We start from the raw sequence: 16,127 nt of genomic DNA, 5'->3' as shown, positions 1-16,127 counted from the left end.
CAGATTGTATTTTGTTAAAAACTTAAAAATTTTCTTTGTGAAAGACATTATTTTTTAATTTGTGGGGTACAAAAGCTTTGGTTACATAAATTGCATTTGCACAGCCCAAATCACAGCTACAAGCATGCCCACCCTCCAGAAAGCATACACCACACCAGGGAGGTGTGGATTTACCCATCCTCTTCCCCCAACCTGCCTGATATATGAATGTTACTTTCTATAGGTGCACATACGTTTTGATTGATCAGTACCAATTTAACGGTGAGTACACGTGGTGTTTCTTTTCCATTTCTTGTGATACTTCACTTAGTAAAATGGGCTCCAGCTCTATCCAGGATAATACAAGAGGTGCTACTTCACCATTGGTTTTTTGTGGCTGAGTATTACTCCATGGTGTACATATATATATTTATATATATACCATATTTTATTAATCCATGCATGTATATTGATGGGCACTTCGGTTGTTCCACATCTTTGCCATTGTGAATTGTGCTGCTATAAATATTAGAGTGCAGATGTCTTATTTTAGAATGTCTTATTTTCTTTGGGTAAATACTCAGTAGTGGGGTTGCTCGATCAAATGGTAGTTCTACTTTTAGTTCTTTGGGGTATCTCCCTACTACTTTCCATAGAGGTTGTACTAGTTTGCAGTCCCACCAACAGTGTATAATAGTTCCTTTCTCTCTGCATCCACATCAACATTTGTTGTTTTGGGGCATTTTGATAAAAGCCATTCTCACTGGAGATAAGTGATATCTCATTGTAGTTTTGGTTTGCATTTCTCTGATGATTAGAGATGTTGAGCATTGTTTCACATGTTCGTTGGCCATTAGTCTGTCTTCTTTTGAAAAGTTTCTGTTCATGTCCTTTGCCCACTTTTTGATAGGGTTGTTTGATTTTTTCTTGCTGATTTCCCTGAGTTATTTAGAATCTATTTAGAATCCTAAATAGATTCTAGTTATCAGCCCTTTATCCAATGTGTAGAAAGCAAATATTTTCTACCATTCTGTAGGTTGTCTGTTTGCCCTCATGACAGTTTCTTTGGCTGTGCAGAAGCTTTTTTCTTTTATTTCGGCATATTATGGGGGTACAGATTTTAAGGTTTCAATAAATGCTCTTTCCCCCTCCCCCCACAAGTCTGAGTTTCCAGCATGACCATCCCCCATATGGTGCACATCTCACTCATTATGTATGTATATACTCGCCCCCCTCCCCCCTTCCACATGCCCAATACCCTATTACTGTAGTACCTATGTGTCCACTTAGGTGCTGCTCAGTTAATACCAGTTTGGTGGTGAGTATATGTGGTGCTTGTTTTTCCATTCTTGGGATACTTCACTTAGTAGTATGGGTTCCAGCTCTAACCAGGAAAATATAAGATGTGCTATATCACCGTTGTTTTTTAGAGCTGAATAGTACTCCATGGTATACATATACCACATTTTATTAATCCATTCTTGAATTGATGGGCACTTGGGCTGTTTCCACAGCCTTGCAATTATGAATTGTGTTGCTATAAACATTCGAGTGCAGGTGTCTTTTTTGTAGAGTGTCATTGGATCTTTTGGGTAGATGCCCAGCAATGGGATTGCTGGATCAAATGGTAGATTCACTTGTATCGCTTTAAGGTATCTCCATATTTCTTTCCACAGAGGTTGAACTAGTTTGCAGTCCCACCAGCAGTGTAGGAGTGTTCCTCTCTCTCCGCATCCATACCAGAAGCTTTTTAATTTGATCAGCTCTGATTTATTTATTTTTGTTGTTGCTGTGATTGCTTTTGGGGTCTTCTCCATAAATTCTTTGCCTAGGCCGATGTTTATAAGAGTTTTTCCAACATTTTCTTCATAATTCTTATGGTTTCATGCCTTAAGTTTAAGTCTGTTTGTTATCCATTGTGAGTTGATTTTTGTGAGTGGTAAGAGTTGTAGATCTTGTTTCAATCTTCTTTGTGTAGCTATCCAGTTTTCCCAGCACCATTTATTGAATAGGGATTCTTTTCCCCAGTGTATATTTTTGTGTGATTTGTCAAAGATCAGATGACAATATGACAATTGTTTTATGTCTGAGTTATCAGTTCTGTTCCATTGGTCTATGTCTCTGTTTTTGTGCCAGTACTATGCTGTTATGTACCTAACACAGGTGTGCCCAGATTAATAAAGCAAAACCGTGAAAGTCACTCTTGAGAGAATTAAAGAAGAAAACAAGATAAGCAACATATGAGGAAAAAAATTTGTAAATCACATTTCTGACCAGCGACTAATAGTCAGAATATGTTAATCTCAATAACCCGTAATAAGAAAACAAACAACCCAATTTAAAATGAGCAAAAGACCTGACATAATGCTACATAGAAAAGATAGAAGGGTAACAAATAAGTATACATAAAGATTTTCAGCACTAGTTGCCATCCAAGAAACCGAAAATTAAAATAAATGCAGATACTATGAATTGCTATGGAAGTTACAGAGCAACTGGAACTCTTGCTCATTGCTGAGGGAAATGTAAAGTGGCATAGACACTCAGGAAAATGGATCGCAATCTCTTATAAACTCATATACTAGCTGTATAGCCCATCAATCCCACTAGAGGCTGTCTACCCTAGAGAAATTAAAACTTATGTTGATACAGGTACACACACACACACACACACACACACACACACACACACAGAAACCCCATCCCCTAACTTCCTTGGGCCAGAAGTCATATATAATTTTTTGTCTTATATATAATTTTGATTCAAGTCAGAATGAATTACCTGACACTACATAAATATACAGGGGCTGGGAAATACAGAAGTGCATGTGGATATTTCATAAGCTCATCATTTGATGCCACCATTAAGATGTTATTGAAATCACACTGTCTTAAATAACAAATATTCTTTCCACAATACTTTATTTAAGACTATAAGTTTTCTCTCTCTGAAACCCTAAAGTCATGGTTCTTTTCCTCCTTTTAGAAATCTAAATTTGTTCTGAACTTATACTTTACCTATTTAATTTGCTTTTAATTAGCCTAGAATAAAACTGACTTTTTAATTTTGATGTACAATTCTGTGAATTTTATTATGGGCGGATTCATAAAACTATCAGCAGAACCACAGTACAAAACAATTCCATCACCCCAAAACATTCCCTCAAGCCATCCCTTTATCATCAACCCCTTCACTGAGTCCTAATCCTGGTAACTGGTGATCCATCCATAGTAGCTGGAGTGTGTCCTTTGAAGAATATCATACAGGTATAATCAAATGACAAGTAATCTTCTGAGACTGGCTTCTTTCATTTAGCAGAACGTCTTTGAGATCCATCCTAATTGTTGTGTGAATTAATAATCAATTCCTGTGTGTTGCTGAGTAATATTCTATTGTGTAGATATGCTAAAGTTATAATTTTAAAATATAATTTATGGACATATATTTATCTGGAAACATGAATAAAAAGCAGTGTAAAATAGATATGTGTATGAATATCTATTGAGTGTTCTTTAAGAATTTTTTTAAGCATTGTTTCTTTAGGTTATGAACTGTGATATATTACCATTATGACTTTATTATATTTATGAACATATATGAGGTTGAAATACTATGTATATGCTCATGAGCATACAGGCTACAAATGCATCTACAGCATGAAAGTAGGAGAGGGTGACATAGAGCTGTTTATTCATTGGATGTTCCCTAGTATTGATATCTGGCAGCCCATGGATCATTTTAATATGAGTGTAAGGAGACGCAGGGTCTCATTTTTTTATCTGGTACCAGCTGAAAATTTGACTTTGAAAAATAAGGAAGGCTAATTATAGCAGTGTCGGGGAAATGGGGTGAAGGACCCAGAAACAGGGTGACCAACCATCTCACTTTGCTTAGAGCTAAGGGGATTCCTGGGATGTGGAACTTACTATGCTGAAACTGCGAAAGTCCCAGATTATTAGGGATAGGATGATTAACCTCTGTGTAAGAATTATAGGAAGATCTTGAAAATGGGGGGGGGGCATGTGTGGATTCAAAAATCTTATTCAGTAACATTGTTTTCATTATATGAATCATATTAAACCATGCTCAATGAAATATTTTCAAATAAAATAAATATGCAGATATTACCATAATAATAGCAAATACTTTCATTATATTCAACAGAATATATATCAACTCATTTAATTTTTATAGCAGCCCTCTCCAAGTTCTCAGACTTTTTATATATTCATATTAAATCTACTCCTGAAAAAATCTACATAAACAAGGTCACATAATCATGACTCAGACAATCTTGTGATATTGTTGTGGATTAAAAATAATTGAGAAACACTGTAACAAATAGTCACTGAAGTTCTTTCTAGGTCAGTGATTCTTATACTATTTTCAAAATTTCATGGACATAAATTAGGTAGTAGTTAAAAAACACAATAACTCTTCCTGATAAGCATTGATTGAAATAGATAAGCTAAATAAATAGTGTAAAAATTGAAAGTAGGTTAAAAACTATAAAATGTCATACCCAAGCATGCCAAGTTCATGAAGAAATAAGAATGTACTTATTCACAGTCCTCAAAAAGCAGTTTAGTCTTTCTGTGGAAAGAAAATTAAAATAAAATACATGTACTTTTCATTATATGATACACTTTCAGAAAAATATAAAGCAGGACATTAATGAAATAGTAGGTAATTTTATGTCTATAAAGTTTTGAATCTTCTTTTCAACTGTGCAAAATATCTGAATTATATGTTTAACTATAGAATAATCTTCTGAAAGTTTGCTATTTTATTTTTCATTTCTTTCTTTTTATTTACTTAAGATCAATCATTAAGTAAAAACCAAGTTGCTGCAAAAGAGAAACTGATGAACTTGAACTAGAAGGAAGTGACACATATGGAGACTTCTGGTACAAGGTTCATTAAAATAATGGATAAAAATGTATTTTATAAACAACAACACTTTGAAGTATTGCAATTATTAGGAGGAAACGAATTATAGTTGGGGGCACAGTGGGGCGTTCACTTAGCAGTACTTCTGACTCCTCTTAATCTTTCTCACTCTACCTTCAATTCATCAGCAAGCTCTACCATCTCTATCTCTAAAGGGCTTCAAAGTCATCTTCGTCATTACTCTTTACTGGTCTTCCTGCTTCCTTCCTTGCCCTTCAAGAAGCTGTTCTAAACATGCATTCAGATTGATCCCAGTTCATGGAAATGAGATTCTGTCACTGCTCTGCTTATAACCTCCAGTGGCTTCTCATCTCACCTGGAGTCCAAGTCCTGACAATGGTGTGTATCTCACCCATTCCTTTTGCCTCCTTGACCTCATGTCTTATCTCTCTTTCTTCTTGCACCCTTCTTTCTAGCAAAATTAGCTCCCTTGCTGTTATTCAAACACACAAGTGCAGTCCCCAATGAGTTCTCCATCAGGACTGTAGCTCTGGCTGTTCTTTCTTCCTGGCAAGCTCCAGCCCAGAGTGACTTACTCCTCTCTTTCTTCAGATCTTTGTTCAAACATTGGCCACTTAGTGCAGCTCTTCCTGACCACCTCATTTAAATAGCAAGTCTCCTATCCTCACACTACACCCTCTGCCCCTCTTCCCTCCTTTCCTCCATAACACCTGTCAACATCTGACATGCCATGTAATTTACTTGCTATTAAATAATTTATTTATTGAGCGTCTTCCCTACCGGAATAAAAGCTGCATGAGGGTTAGAAATTTTTATTGGTTTCTGTCACAGCTATGTCCCTAGTGTCTAAAATTATAACTGCCACATAACAGGTCCTCACAAGTAAGTTTGAATGAATTACATTTTTATTGAATATTGATTTGATCAATATTTCAGAAAGTGGGAATTCAAAAGTGAGGAAGATAAACAAAGAGGTCTATTCTCATGGAGTTTATCTTCAAACATTTAGATTCAGAGACAGTGTTCAAATTCAGGCCTGAATTTGCAAGAGACTGAATAGGTCACAGAAGCTTTAGGTCCACAGCCTTCTCTTTCTCAAAATGGGGCTCCTAGTGTCTCCACCTCACAGGTAGTTGCAAAGGTCAAAGAGATAATGATGACCATCAAAGCAGTTAGTAAATTATTAATATGATAGAAAGTGCTAAGTGAATACCTTAATACATGTTTTACTATGATTTTATATTCTCACTAGCGAAAAAACAATGACTTTTTAAATTGAAAAGGTAAAAAAGGGGGTAAAGGTGACTTCAAAGTGGAAATAACATTTAAGCCATATCAGCAGGTCATGTGCAAGATAGATCTAATCATAAAAAGATCAAAATTTTTAACTAAATCAAGGTTACAGCCATAGAGGGAAGGGAAGAGAAATTTAGATAAATAAATTGTAATCATAGAAAAATGCCCATTCAGGCACAAGTACCCCCTCTTTCAAAGTCACCGTGTACAGTTGTTCATGATGCTTACTGGACAAGAGTGCCTGTACAACTGTATAGAAAGGAAGCTAAAATCCAGCCCATTCCTTCTTTGAGAAGCCAACAGCATAGGTTTTCATCTGCCTAGAGGAAAGAGTTCCTTTTCCAAATGAGCACAAAAACATTACTTGGGCTAACCAAAGCACTGTGTCTTTGAGCCCAGGTGACCTCTGGTAAAGTCAGCCTATAGACATCACCCCTCATATGAAACCCTATAGTTCTTATGGCCAGCACTCTTCATGAGCCACTATAATGTGATATAATTTACTGCTGCATTAATTTTTTGCTGTCATTATCTGTCAATAAAATGTTTATTATGCAATATATATTTATTGAGCATCTGCAGTGTGTGGGCTGGGGTACAAGATGTGGATGTGTTTATAACTGATCTCTCAATCTAAAATAAATACATCTTGAACGTAGGTGTAGTTAGAGTTTCTTGGATCTATTTGGGCCTCTTGTGCAATGCCCTGTTTAGCTGCTGAGATTTTTATGAAGAGCTTTACTGACTGATTGATTGACTGGGGTCAAAACAGTCTGAGTAAAGCCAAATGGCAATAATAACAGACAGTGAAAAATAGGAACATGAAATAATTACTAAAAGTGGAAGTGTAAATGTGGTTTGTAGCAGGTGAGGAGCTAAAGTCAAATCATGAGAGCTTAGGATGTGTTACTTCCACCTCTTCAGCTGCTGATCATATTTTTAGTTTTAGTATTTTTATCTTCTTACTTTTTCTGGGATGTTAACATTTAATTTTAAAATTAGTTTTGCATTAGAAATGCACTTAGAATGACTTTGATGTATTATTGAATGTGACTTTATTTTTTTCAAATAAGTGGATAGAAAAATAGAGTATATTATCCTAAAGTTTAGTCTCAAGTCATTTTTTGAGAAATATATTGATTTTATGTACAGAGATACTATGGTGGTTAAGACTTCCCAACAATGTGAACATTGAGGACCAAACTCTTGTGCAATATGCATTCACAGGTCAACTTTATTAAGACTTCTGCCTCACAATGGCAATTTTGAGATGTCATCCACTGTAAGATAGATTCTGATTTAAGACGTTTTAAAGTGAGCAATTGGATGTCTTAGACTTGATGAAATCTGGTGAAGGATGAGAAGCAGGCTGGGTTGTGTGCTGGGAGCGGTGGGGGGAAGGCTGTGCTCAGCTCTGCAGATGTTGAGTTTAAGCTTTTCTTGGAAGACCAACAGTGTAAGACCTCACTCTGTACTCAAACTAGGCTCATGTTGAGTAAGAATGAAACTAAAGGGAGTGACTTACAGCTCCGAAGGGGATCAGCTGATGAGAAGGAAGCCCAAGTACCAAGCAGAGGGAAGTGAGGGGTGTTCCTAAGGATTCAGATGCATCAGGGGCTTATGTGAGTAAGGTATGGTTGGACCCAGCATCATACATGATCTTTCAGCATCCATGGGGGATTAGTTCCAGGATCCCTGTGGATACCAAAATCCATGGATACTCAAGTCTTTTATACAATATGGCACAGTGTTTGCATGTAACCTACACATATCCTGCCATGAACTTGAGATCATCTTTGCATTAATTATAATACCTAATACAATGTAAATGCCACATAAACAATTGTTATAATGCACTGTTTTTAAAATCTATATTGTTTTTTATTGTTATATTGTTATTTTAAATTTTTTTTTCGAATATTTTTGATCTGTGGTTGTTTGAATCCAAGGATGTGGAACCCAGGCATACGGAGGGAGGACCGCTTGATTGTACATGTGGGTTTATTAAGACTGCTCAGGCAACCAAAATAAACTTTATTTCCACTCACAAAACTTCCACAGGAAGTTAACGCTTTTCTCTTTAAAGTACAAAACAGAATTCAAGGTTAAATTCAACATTCCCTATGCCAGTATATGTTAAGAAGGATAAAAATGGAAAAAATATTGGGCTTTAATAAAAATGGTAAGTGAGAATAAGCTGGTCTAACACTGCAGGTCCTTTCTCTAAATAGATAAGTAAATGATTAAAACACAAAAAAAGCAAACAAAACACCTTGGTGGTTCTATAACTGAGTATTTATTTGAATTCTGCTGCTTTGCACTTTGCCCTCTGGTTTTATAGGGCACAATTAGTTCTCTTCCACAGCCCTATCAAAGGCAGTGGTTATAGTCTTTGTCTATAGCCCTGGGGAAATGCATTAAAATAGATTTTATGAGAGTGCAGCTAGAAATAAGGGTATTTACAAAAGATACTCATTGCTCAGATTATGCATATCACCTTTATATCAATATAAGAAAAAAGAATACCTTTCACCGAGATATTATACAAGCATTGCCATTCAAAGTGAAGTTTCGGGAGAACTGGATTTACTCCTACCTCTACTCGGAATCAAATTATATGGGTTCTTCATCAACAGGGAGAAATGTAGAGCTGTAAATGAGAAAATATGCAGATTTCTTCTCACAGGAGAATAAGGTGATTTCTCTGCGTAGAATGTGACCTGCAGCTATGAGGAGTAGGCGAGCTGAAGAATGACGACGTGATGCTCCGGAGGTAACAGAAAGAAACTGTGGGATGGAGACGGTCTGGCCTATATATGTGTCTCCCCATCCTTTTCAAGTTAAATCTTAACTGCATGGTTTGTAAGGTTACAGGTTCTGAAGGTACCTTATAACCTAGCTTCTAAATCTCATTCCACACCATTTTCTCCATGCTCTCTACAGTCTAGAGATTCATTCTTTAAACAAAATTTTATATATATGCCATGTGATACTTCCTGTGGTTTTCCCATAGTGCCACATTCTGTCTTGTCTTCTTTTCCTATATATCCTCGAGTCCCCTGCCTCCCAACTAGGAGAACTACTACTCAACCTCTAGAGCTCTTTTTCATATACGTGTCCTCCTAGAAGCCTTCCTGATCCCTCAACCCAGGTTAGATTCGCTGTTTCGCTGCTTAACATCATGCTGTGTTTACCATTGTCATAGCCTTTAGCAGACTAGTTATAGTTACCAATTGATCTTGTGTGTTTACCCAGTAAGACTGTAAATTATAAAGGGAATGAAGCATATTTTGGCAGAGGCTGATAACTGCCCACTAAAATCTATTCTTCCCTTGATTCATAGTATTAGATTGTTAACTCTCCCCATAAATCCATTCTTTTCTTACGTAGTGATAGAATTGTAGCTATCAGATAGCTATCCAGCCTGGAATATTCCTTGCAACTCCGTGTCACCATATCTCTATATTTTTGGCAATCAATTTGGATTAAATGTGATGTTTTATTTTACAGACCTGATCATTAATACCTTGCATGTCTTTTCCTGTCCCCACGAACGAGAATCTGGACATGCCTGAGACTCTGCATTGACAAACATTTTTGTACAAGCAGAAAAACAAGATGTGAAGGACCCGGGTTCCTGTTTGATTTCATGGAATAGACCCACCATCTACCCAGGAATCTTTCCTTTCACTATTATGAGAAAAATAAGCCTCTGTCTTCTGTTTTCCTTAGACTATTGAGTTAATTTGTTAGAGCAGCTTGACTAATAAAGAAATGAGTAGCTTGAATTGAAAATGCTACAACACACCTTAAAATATCTCCTTACTTTAGCTGTGAGGCTGCAGGGGGCAGAGGCACACTGCAGCTTACAGAGCTGGTGATTGTTCTTATGCTAGGGCAAAGTATATAGTAAAATTCTCTCCTGCAGTAATTTGGAAGGTAGACAATATACCTAAACACCCTTTGCTCTAAAGGAAGTACTTTGTGTCATATTGTTAGTGTGTATCCATTTCTTGCTGGTTATGTTGAGTAATTATAAGAATGACGAACTCAAGCAATGAATAGCTGATTTATAGGAAGAGATCTAATAGGATAGAGAGCATGTAAAAATTGAAAGTCTCACGGGGTTGGGAAAGCCAATGGTTTCATTTACAACCACCTGCATATGACTATTATTATTCAAAACCTTTTCCAAAGGCTGCCTATTAAGCCAATAAAAAACTAAGTCATCACTCCCTGGCCAGGGATTTTTCACAATTTCTGCTCCTCACAATTTGAAATGTTTCATTAGTCTACTATTTCTTTCATACTTTATTTTCCTAAATGGGAGTTTCTATTGAATTAGTTTTTGTTTGTTGGGAGACATTCCAGTCAGTCCAAAGCTGATAAAATCATCTAGATAATATGAAATTTCAGCAGGATATGGTAACCAGGTGGAATTTTGTTATTTCCCTTAAATTCCTTAAGTGAGATTGATAGTGGGGTTTTTTTGTTTGTTTGTTTGTTGTTTTGCTTTGTTTGGGTTTTTTTCTTTCTATGTACGGAAGGAAGTTTGTATGCAAATTTGGTAATAAAAGGGGGAGCCTGTGGTGGAGACTGCTATTTGTTGTCAAAAAATATTCTTTCTCCCTCTCCTGTCCAGTGATAGAACTGGTCTCTAGCTAAACAGTATCCCAGCCTGTCCCTACACAGAACAGCCCTCCTTGTAGCTAGGGCAGCCATGTGATTGCCGTCACGCTACCAGTGGAACATGGGCCACAATGATTGTGCCTCTTGCAGGTCCTTATTACATGCTTGCCTTTCATCTGTCAATATAGACATCTGTTGAGACATTCTTTATTTTGTCCGGTCTGCTGGCAACTGTCTATGCAACTGTGATTCTTTTTTTTTTTTTCTTTTGAGACAGAGTCTTGCTTTCTTGCCTAGGCTAGAGTGAGTGCCGTGGCGTCAGCCTAGCTCACAGCAACCTCAAACTCCTGGGCTCAAGTGATCCTCCTGCCTCAGCCTCCTGAGTACCTGGGACTACAGGCACGAGCCACCATGCCCGGCTAATATATATATATATATATATATATATATATATATATATTAGTTGGCCAATTAATTTCTTTCTATTTTTATAGTAGAGACAGGGTCTCACTCAGGCTGGTTTTGAACTCCTGACCTTGAGCAATCCTCCTGCCTCGGCCTCCCAGAGTGCTAGTATTACAAGCATGAGCCACCACACCCGGCCGCAACTGTGATTCTTGATGGCCTCTCTGTGACAACCTTACACACATTTGACGCTGGAAATCCCAGCAAAGCTGTGTAAGGACCATTCCACATAGACACAGTGGGAAGTATTTCCTCTCTCTGGGCTCGTACCACCTCTTAGGAATAAGACTTAGATGTCTTCTTTTCTCATATCCCAAAAACTATATTAGAATGTGTTACCCACCCCCCCCACCCCCCCCACCCCCCCGGTTCCCTGCCAAGGCTCAGTCTGGGAAGCAGTAAAATACCAATGCCCATTTTAGGATACCCACCAACTCACTTTACTTCCATTTTGAGCGTTCAACCTCTTCCTTAACCCAATACATTTTTTTCCAAGTCTTGGGAAGGTATAGTGGAAAAAAAAAAACAACCTTACCCCTTTTGTCCCCATAAATGTATATTTTAGCCATAAGTCTTTTTAATTACCTTATGAACAGAAGCTTTTGACATTCACCCAGAAAAATATTTCTTTCTCTCTTCCTTCTTTTTCTTTCTTTTCCTCTTTTCCATAGTCACACATAGCCTTCCTGACACAAAAGTACAAAAAAAACTTCCCTATACAAATAAAGGACAGGACCAAGAAAGGAAAGAAAATGCCAGGGAAAATACTATTATTGGTTAAGACTTCACATTTCAATAGGGAACATTACATGATACATACTTATTTGAGAATCTGAAATTGGTTCTAATAAAACTCAACATAATTTAACAAGAAATGATCCCCCAAAAAATGGATTATAAAAATCTCATGGATGATCATAATCTTCTTGTCAACTATAAGCTCTCTGGCTCTCCAGGATAGAGCATTGGGATTTCTATTTGTCTGAAGAATTGATTGGTCTCCTAAAGGAAGTTGACTTCAGCAATAGTCATCAAAACCTAGGACTTTAGGATAAAGACTCATTTAAAAATCAGAGAGAAATGTGGGGGTAGAAGAAAGGGAGAGCTGGTAGGCAGAAAAGATTCAAGATGCTCAGGCCAGGTCCTGGATGTTGGTTGTCACACTGAGGAGTGTCCTCTAACACAGCCTCAGGTCCTTAAGGAGAGCCATGGGTTCCAGTGATTCTCCTTGTCAGGAGATGGAAAACAAAAGGATCTTTGCGATATTTGTGTTCAATATTTTTTAGTTGTCTTCATTCAGATTGGTGAAATAGAGAGAGGAAAGATTACAAGTTGCCAACTGTGAGCCTATAAAGACATAAATAGGTAGATTGGTACAATCTGATTCCTTTCTTTGGAAGATAAAGAGGAATGTCAAGGACTCCTTCTGAGAAAATATGAGTGTTCCTCAGTATCTTACAGGAAAAGGAAAGAGGTAATTTCACATATTAAAAGCAAGGCCGTGTATCATGGCCTTTCACATTGTGGTGCAAATGGTCATGATCCCACGGTATCAAAGGAAAGATGGATCAACTGGCAGTGGGGAACTGAGTACTGTGATTTTTGAAAATGTTTTGATGACCTGAATGTGGCCTCTTGGCCTGAGAGATGCCTCAGGATGGACATTCAATGAAATAACCACTCTGTATAAGCTGCTTCCAGACATCACTAATGTCCACCATGAAAACCAACTCGCATGGCCCCTTCTATCTCATTATTCTACCAGAATTTCTACACTCTTTAAAGTGAAGCAACTTCCAAAAACTCTCTGGGCCCTGGTCACTGAGAGATCCTGCCTGATGTTTCATCTTATACCTCTCTGATTTTTTTTCAACTATTTTTTTCCTAACTCTCTTTTTCCACTAGCTCCTTAAAATATAGGTTGTCTCCCATATTCTGTGCTGGTTTTTTTTGTTTGTTGTTTTCATTGTTTTGTTTTATTTAATAAGAAGTAAACTTGAATCTGAACACTCTGTTTTCTTCTCTTCTAGTTCTGTACCGTTTCCCTGGAAAATGCCACCTACTCAGCTATCATGGATACATTGAAGATTCTCACTCGAATCTATGAAGTCCTTTTGCATTTCTCTAGGTAGAATAATTATACTCTTCTTTGTGCTGTGATTGAAATTTTCCCATACCTCCATGGAGCCAGGGAAGCCTCTGTTGTCTGGCACATAATGAGTGTTCAATGTATATGAATAAATACCTATATGCATGAATAAACTTTTATCAGCATATACCTGTGTTATAAGTCAGCTTTTAGTTCAGGCATCTTTGGTAGCAATTTAAAACAACCTACAAATCTCAAAACTAAATCTATGCAACTTTTTGAACATACTTTTGTAGTTCCTTTGACCTTAGCCTATCTTCTCCTTCAAGTGGTTTTCTGTTCAATTTGTTTAAAAAAACAAACAACAACAACAACAACAAAATCTGTTTAAAACTATTACGAGGACAACCAACAGGTTCTAACACTAAATATATGTTTTAGGACAATGAAGGAAATGGTTAAATATGAAAGCAGGTTTGTAGAAAGAGAAATCAAGGTAATGCAATGCCCTTAAACACATTAATCTTAAATCTCCAATGCATTTATGGAGTGGAGGTGATATCATCAGTTCTGTGTGATTTTTTGGTCCTCATAATAGCTATATGTTTTGCCTTATATACTAACATATCACAGAAAAGTTACAACTAAACCTGATCTCCAAAGTGGAGGAGAATGATTGATTGAGACATAGGATACAAAATTTCAAAATGAAAGCTGCCCTTTTGCTAACTTACATTGTGGTGGTAATTTGTTTACCTTCAATGAATAGATGAATAGACCATTTATGTTAATATTAACATTTTGAAATATCATAGGATTATTACCATGTCATTCTCAAGTGTCATTTGTTGACTTTTCCCCAAGAATCATAGATATTTTCAGCCTAAGGGGAAATCAAGAGATCATCTTATCTTGTTCTCTGCGTTTAGATGGTAAGGTATTAATATTCCCATTTTAGTAAGAAACCACTCCCAAAGCTGTGAGAAATTGAATGACTTGACCAAAGTTCACAGTTAGTTAGTAGTGGAATTTTAAGTTTTATGTCTTCCAAATTAGTGCTCTTGTTACTATTCTGTGTAGCTGATTACTGTCTGCTGCATTTATTACACTGCATGAACCTCATAAAATGCTATTAAATTATGGCATATTAAGACACATACTGTGACAAGACTCAAGAAGAAAGGAAGATACATGAAAACTTTACAGAACCAAAAGAAAGAAAAAGAGCAGTAAGTTTTAGGTTCCACTTTTACACTGTAAAGATTTTGCACACATAATATTTTGAAATAAAAAGATAAATAAAAGACAAAAATGAAAAATAAAAAAATAAAAAGAGATTTTGCACACAAAACAAACAAATGAACCTCTAATTTTAAAGAAAATCATAACTATGACTCTAAATGGTTGCATTTGAAGAGCAAAATAGAGATAGGAGTAATGTCAGTAGGTGGAAAGAGAACTGGAACTCTAATTCTTTCTCTGGAACTTTTTTCCCCACCAAGAATGCTATGAATAACCACAAGAGTCCTATTGTTATTCTATTTAAGCTATGCTCATACATATGTAAAGAAGGGGGTAAGGAGAGAATCTCCCTTGTGTCAATGTTTTGGTATTTGCAACCCACTTCTGATATTTAGAGTAAGAGATTTGCAAAAAACATCTGTAAATTATTGTGATTGCGCAATAAACAGCAATGCATGCCTTTGTCAGTCTTTCTGGAACTGTCTGAGAGCAACCTTCATCAGCCTTTGTCTAACAGTGAGAAATATATTAATCTGGCATTACAGGACTCTCACCTTGCATTCCATACCTGTCCTCTTCAGGCACTGTCCCATGTTCTGGAGTCATTATCGTTTCTTCTATTCCCCCGTGACCACGACAATTCCTATTTCTTTTGTTAAAAAAGGCAAATTTAGGCAAATACAGCAGAGTATATTTGAGCAAAGAATTGTTCATGAATTGGGTAGCCCTTAGAACCAGAAAAGGTTCGGAGATCTCTGCACAGCAGTAGCAGCACGAGCAGTGAGATTTTATAGGCCAAGCACAAAAGCCAAGTACTGAGATCACCTGATTGACTACAGCTAGGTGTCTGCCTTATTTGGGCTAGGTGTGACAAGTTGGCTGGGCTGCTTGTGATTGGCTGAAACTCAGCTGTTTGTTATTCCCTGAGTTAGGTTTCAGTTTGTTCACATACTAAGTTAGGTTGTGATTCATTATGTAGAAACTCAAAGTACAGAGCCGCTCTCAGGCTAATGGCCTGCTTATTTAACACTTTGCAGCAGCTTTCCAGTGCACTCTGAGGTGGTCATCTCAGCAACCATCCATCTTTAGTGCCATGCAGTTACAACACCTCAATTCTATGTGCTGGCCACAGTTGGTCCCAGCCAATCAGAAGGGTTCATTCTCCTGGTCAAAATGATTGGGCCAGGAAAGGGCATGTACTGGAACTTGGTCTCATAGGGGTGACTTTGCTCATGGGAAGAACAGGGAAGACATGATGTCTCTTGCGCCGAATGGCGTGAGATGCTGCTATGAGGCCTGGAATGGCTCTGGCCATTCTATTTTGACCAGGAAGCCATCCTAAGGATGCATCTGGAATGGCAAACAGGGGAAAGATGTAAGAATCCCATAGAAGTAGTGAAATAACCAAGTCGAACTCGAAGCATCCTCTTCACCTTCCATTTTGCAAAGGCCAAAAACAAAGATGAAGACAGAGGCAAGAAGCCAGTTTGATTAGATATATCTTTATTAATAACT

The sequence above is a fragment of the Microcebus murinus genome, chromosome 15, assembly GCF_040939455.1.
Source record: "Microcebus murinus isolate Inina chromosome 15, M.murinus_Inina_mat1.0, whole genome shotgun sequence".
NCBI classification, from domain to species: domain Eukaryota; kingdom Metazoa; phylum Chordata; class Mammalia; order Primates; family Cheirogaleidae; genus Microcebus; species Microcebus murinus.
This window is presented reverse-complemented; position numbering follows the sequence as displayed.